Source organism: Bufo gargarizans, chromosome 2, assembly GCF_014858855.1.
Source record: "Bufo gargarizans isolate SCDJY-AF-19 chromosome 2, ASM1485885v1, whole genome shotgun sequence".
Lineage (NCBI taxonomy): Eukaryota > Metazoa > Chordata > Amphibia > Anura > Bufonidae > Bufo > Bufo gargarizans.
This window is the reverse complement of record NC_058081.1, coordinates 192,346,553-192,353,472: the sequence shown is the minus strand read 5'-3', so window position 1 is coordinate 192,353,472 and position 6,920 is coordinate 192,346,553.

The following is a 6,920-nucleotide window of genomic DNA, read 5'->3' as shown; positions in this document are numbered from 1 at the left end:
TGTCAGAGAACAACAATTACTCCCCAAGGTATCTTTGGAGGAGCAACCCTATCCTACTATCTTGTCCACAGCATGGTCGGCGCATTGAATCAGACCTGAAAGAATTATTTTGTCTCAATACACTGGAAGCTACTAACCCCGTGGTATTATGGAATGCCCACAAAGCATGCATTAGAGGGTCATTCATACAACAAGGAGCGGTGCAGAAAAGGAAATTAGAGGAGACCATGTCACAATTGCTCACCAAACTTAAACAATTGGAAGATAGCAACAAAGATAGCCCCTCACCTTCAAATGCGGAGGCCTTAAAATAAACCAGGCAGGATTTGAGGAATCATATGTTGAGAAGGGGCTCTGAAAATCCAAAGCGCGCTATTACTCCCAAGGGAACAAAGCAGGGAAACTTCTGGCGGCCAGCCTTAAGGCGAAACGAATAAAAAGTAAAATACCTTACCTCCTACACCCTAAAACACAAGCTCAAATGTACTCCCCACTGGATATAGCAGAGGGCTTTCAGGCTTATAAACATGAATTATATAATCTAAGAGATTCAATACCATCTCCCCCAAATTTGTCTGATATGATGAGTAAATACCTCAGCACTCTCAATCTACCTACTCTAACAAATACACAACTCCAAGCCCTTAATGCCACATAACAACTGAAGAGGTGAAGAAAGTGATAGCATCCTTGCCCCAGGATAAGGCACCTGGCCTGGATGGTTTTGCAAGGCATTACTATAAACGGTTCCCACATATCTTAAGCCGCTTCCTACGGGACTTCTGTCAGTCCACCCTATCCTCAGGAATTTTCCCTAAAGAAAATTTACAAGCCATTATTATAACTCTACCAAAACCGGGTAAACCATCGATAGACCATAGATAGACCCCAAAACTTTAGGCCCATATCTTTACTAAATCAAGATAGTAAAATATATGCTAAACTTCTAGCTCTTAGGTTAGCTACAATACTCCCTACCATAATCCATAATGACCAGACTGGTTTTGTCTCAACCCGCCAGTCCTAGTTCAACACCAGAAGAATGTTGGGCATTTTCCATCAAGTCAAACAACAGAAGAGCCCCATGTTGGTTTTGGCTCTGGATGCCGAGAAGGCGTTTGATAGAATAAGATGGTCATTTGCCTTCTCGGTGCTCTCGGCTATGGGATTTAGTGGCCCCATCATGTCCGCAATAGAGACTCTATATAGTAACCCCACGGCGAGTGTGTATGTCAATAGGGCCTTGTCGGGGGCGTTTGGTTTAACAAACGGTACCAGACAGGGCTGCCCACTGTCCCCTTTGATTTTTATTATAGCCATGGAACCATTGGCTCAAGCTATTAGAATGGATCCCCTAATCTCGGGGGTTAATATTGGAGGGCAGGAGCATGTAATCTCATTGTACGCAGATGACGTTTTACTGTCATTATCAAACCGGGAAACATCCTTAGCAGCGGTCATGAGCCAAATAGATTTGTATGGAACCATCTCATATTATCATCTTAACTCCTCCAAAACATAAGCATTGCCGATCCACGTCTCGGAGATTCTGACAAGGTCTTTTAGGGAGAAATGGGACTTTGACTGGTGCACTGACAGTATCAAATACCTGGGTACTAGCATGACCCCCTCAGTGTCAAAATTATATAGTTTTAATTACGAATCCCTGTTAGCAGAGGTGGGTAATGACTTGGACAACTTCCACAAACATGAAACTTCATGGCTAGGCAGGATTGCAGCTTTTAAAATGTTTATTCTCCCCCGTTTTCTATACCTTTATTGCACGGTCCCAATCTTGTTGCCAAAAAGGTTCTTTAACAAGGTGCAACGTATACTATTCAAGTATATTTGGCAAAATAAGAAACCGAGGGTGGCTAGACACATTATTCAAAGACCTCAAGCAATGGGAGGTCTTGCGGTTCCAGATATGAAATTATATTATCTAGCCACTTTAGTTTCCATGCTCAGGTCTTGGAAGCAAGAAAAACTGGGGATTCCCTGGGTACAGATAGAACAGGCGCAGGCAGCACCTTTTACTTTGCCAAACTTACTACACTCACCTTTCTGGGACATACAGATCCCAAAGAACTTAAACCCGACAATACTGGCATCCGTTTCGGCATGGAAACAATTTCATAGCATAGACAAGGAAGGGTGCCAGCCAACATTGGTCTCATTGCCTTTTTCTTTTATTAAAGCATTACTCCCGCACGCTGATCTTTCTGGGTGGTATACGGAGTCTAAGTGCACGATAGAATCATTGTATGAGAATGGGGCGCTGAAATCCTTCCAATCCTTCCAATCCTTACAGGAGCAACTGCGGCTACTCAAGTCAGATTTTTTTAAGTACCTGCAAATCCGACATTTGCTACAAACACTACGTCCTGCAAATTTGAGCTACACTAAAATGGGCATGATCTACCTTTCTGGTAATTTTAGGGGAATTAAAACATTATATGAAACAATGCTCCAGCCAACCCAATTTAAGAAATCTCATCCCATGCGTAAGTGGGAAAGATCACTGAATATTACTATAACCGAGAGTGATTGGCAGAGAACAATCAAGCAGATCCATTCTCAGCTACAATGTTCCACTCACGTAGAATCGGCTTTAAAAACAATATTGCACTGGTATTATACTCCTGAAAAGTTGCAATACATGTATGAGGGAGTGTCTGGAGAGTGTTGGAGGGACTGTGGAGGAAGGGGGACACTTCTTCATATCCTTTGGCAATGCCTATTGATAACAAGAGTATGTGTACTCAAGAGTGGTACAGGGCTGCCGCACATTAATTCCTACAGACAGCCTGCCTGTGGCAGGGCTCCTTAGGAACACAATGTAATCCCAATAGACTCCAATGCTAATGCATTTGAATCTATGAAAGAAGCAATCTAATGATCCCTTGATATGGTTCCCTGGGGAACTATTAAAAAGTGTAAAAAAATAGTTTTACAAAATATTTTAAAAATATATAAAAATTCAAATCATCTCCCTTTCCCTAAAATTGAAATAAAAATACATAAATAATTTTAAAAAGTAACATCATGGGCATCAACATGTGTGAAAACGCCCATACAAATAAAATATAAATGGCAAAACGGAAAAAAAAGGCACATTTTTGGGTCGCTTCACCTCCCACAAAAAATATAATAAAAAGTGATCAAAAAGTCATACACCCCAGAATAGTATCAATAAAAAAAATACAGATCATCCCACAAGAAATGAGCCCTCACAAAGCGCCATAGGCTAGTTAGGGGGTTCAGAATGTAGCAATGAAAAGGAAAAAAAAAATTCCAAAGTTTAAACAAAAAATTTCAGTATTAAAACTCAAGAAAAACTATGTTAATTGTAGTGATCTGGGTCAGTTTTACCACATAGGAAACGTTGTAAAAAGAAAACCCTATAAAACTGTGGCGGAATGGTGTTTTTTTTTAAATAATTCCATAATTAGGATTTTTTTTCCTGCTTCCCACCATATTGTATGCAATTGTAAATGGCACCATTAGAAAGTGCATCTTGTCCAGCAAAAAACAAGCCCTCAAGGCTTGTTCACACGGCCGTTGCCCCTCCATTGCCGTATTGCGGCCCGTATACGGCAGGTCCGCAATACACAGTGCATTCCACATCAGGTATGTGGACCCATTCACTTGAATGGGTCCGCAAATCCAGAGATGTGGAACAGAATAGAACCACGGAACGGAACCGTACGGAAGCACTACGGAGTGCTTCCATGGGTTCCGTGCCTCTGCACCACAAAAAGATAGAACTTGCTCTATCTTTTTGCGGAAAGGACGGATCGCGGACTCATTCAAGTGAATGGGTCCGTGGTCTGCATGTGGCTGCCCCACAGTCAGTGCGCGTGCAATTTTCTGTCCACAGCACGGGCATGGGCAGCACACGGTTGTGTGAACAAGCCCTTATATGGCTATGTGAATGAAAAAATAAAAACCTTATGGCTTTGGGTGGGTTGGGAGTAAAAAACGAAAATGAAAAATGGAACATCACCCAGTCTAAAAAGGGGCTTTCCGAGAATTTTATACTGATGACATATTCTCTGGTTAGGTGATCAGTATCTGATCGGACGCAGCCTTCTCTCAGCTCACCAAGCATAGCGCCATACACTGTACAACCACTGTGCTCGGTATCACAGCCCGGCCCCAAGCACAGCTTAGCTGTGTCATGTTAAGGCTACTTTCACACTTGCGGCAGAATGATCCGGCAAGCAGTTCCGTCGCCGGAATTGCCTGCCGGATCCGGCAAAACGCACATTGCCGAACATTTTTCATGCAACGGATCCGTCGTTCCGTTGCTGGAAATTCAAGCCGGATCCGTCAATCCGTTTTATACCGTAGACTGTTTTTGACGGATCCGTCTGCTGGATCCGTCGTAATAGCGGATCTGTCTATTCCGTTTTCTTCCATTTTTAAACGGAAAGACGGATCCGGTATTCAAATTTGAGAGATGAAAGAGATGCAATCAATTATGCAAATACTACTGGGGCTATAAAAGACAACCGAAGGTCACTTACCACTCAGAAGCTCTCTCTGAAGACTGCAAAGATGATGCCGGACCATATTCGTTTTGGATTTCAGGCTCTAATTCTGGTTTCACGCTGGAGAAGACGTCTTCGAGCCAGACGGCGTCGTAAGCGTCGCTATTGGGTGCATCCAATAACCTCTGCAAGAATAAGAAGGGATTGAGGGATTATCCAGAAAAGTTTTTTAATTACTTACGGATGACCGTAGAAAGTTTTGATGATCTCTTACAACGGGTGTCACCTCACATTCAAAGACAAGACACCACTTTCCGCCGTTGTGTTTCCCCAGCAGAACGCCTATGGCTGACCATAAGGTAAAGAACATTGTAATACTTATTATATATTGTTAAATTTGAGTATACATTTTTTACGGTTGATATTTTTGTTTTTAGTGTGACACCATAAATGTTTGTAAACCAAAATTCGCTAAGTTATTCTGGCATCACTGTAACCCCATAATTGGGGCTACAAATGATGCTCAGACTTATTATTTTGATATCAACATCTTGTATGGTAAAATTTTCATCCAAATATTGGTCATTAACGATGTTGAATGCACTGTGATCAATATTGTTCGCAATGGAGAGCAACTTTTATCGTTATCGCATTTTCTAAAAAATTGTTTAGGCTGAATGGAAATAAGGTCCCATAGAATTGCATCGGATTGATGTACCTTGTATATTATTTTTATTGAAAATTATTTTACTAGGATTTACCCTATATATATTATTTTTTTTTTAGGTTTCTGGCAAGTGGAGAAAGTTTCAGCTCACTCCATTTTCAATTTCGCCTTGGCATATCAACTGTCTCCATAATTGTGAAGGAGACATGCCGTGTTTTGTGGGAACAACTGCATGATGAATTTATTCCACATCCAACTCGACAGCATTGGACAGAAATAGCTGAAAAATGTTGGGACGTTTGTCAGTTTCCAAACTGCATCGGTGCGGTAGACGGGAAACATATTAGTATTATCAAGCCCCAAGGAACCGGATCAGAGTTTTTAAACTACAAGAAATATTTCTCGATCATCCTAATGGCCATCGCAGATGCCCAATATCGTTTTGTTGCCGTCGACATAGGGGCCTATGGACGCACCGATTCAATGGATTTTAAAAATTATTATATGGGCTGTAGTCTATATAACAGACAATTTGATTTTCCTCTGCCTCAACCACTGGCAGGTACAGATGCCCCACCCATGCCCTTTATATTGGTTGGTGATGAGGCCTTCCAAATGTGTGGAATTCTTCTGAAACCATATTCAAGCCGCGGATTAGATTTAAAAAAAACGCACATTCAACTACCTCTTGACCAGGGCTCGAAGAATGGTTGAATGCACATTCGGAATTTTGGTTGCAAAATGGAGGATTTTCACTAAACTCATTCATATGAAGGTAGAATCGGCTGACGAGGTTGTAAGATCTGCTGTTGTGTTACACAACTACCTCCTTAAAAAAGAACCACTCAATTTGGAACAGATACCGGAGGACAGCGAGATGGCAAGCATTCAAAGTTTTGGACCTCGGACAAGTGTAGCGGTTGCACGGATGAGAGACTGTTTTGCAGATTATTTCTGCTCTGATGCAGGAAGGGTGGACTGGCAGGACCGATTTGTATAAACATTTTGTGATTCATTAGCAAAGAACCGATAAAGAGGTTGTCTCACTTCAGTAAGTGGCATTTATCATGTAGAGAAAGTTAATACAAGGCACTTACTAATGTATTGTGATTGTCCATATTGCTTCCTTTGCTGTCTGGATTCATTTTTCCATCAAATTATACACTGCTCGTTTCCATGGTTACAGACCACCCTGCAATCCATCAGTGGTGGTCATGCTTGCACACTATAGGAAAAAGCACTAGCCTAAATGCACTCCCATGGTCCCAGCCACCAGAGGCTGACTCTTTTTCCTATAGTGTGCAAGGATGGCCACCACTGATGGATTGCAGGGTGGTCTGTAACCATGTAAACGCGCAGTGTATAATGTGATGGAAAAATAAATCCAGACAGAAAAGGAAGCAATATGGACAATCACAATACATTAGTAAGTGTCTTGTATTAACTTCCTCTACATGATAAAAGCAACTTACTAAAGTGAGACAACCCCTTTAAGTTCGGTTTGTTTGCCTGTTTGTTGGTGGGTAGAGTGTGCTGTATTGTTGTATATAGGATTTTTTGTTCAATAAATATTGTTTATTTTTTTAAACTATATTTATGTCCCGACGCCTGAGGAGCGACACATTCTTGCGTCGCTCCACTGGCGCTGGTATAATATGTCAGGCCTGTTACAGAGACTAATTTTCAATCTCCCCACACTAGAGGAGCGACACATACTTGTGAGAGACCCTGCTTATGCAGTTCAACAACCCGACCACGTT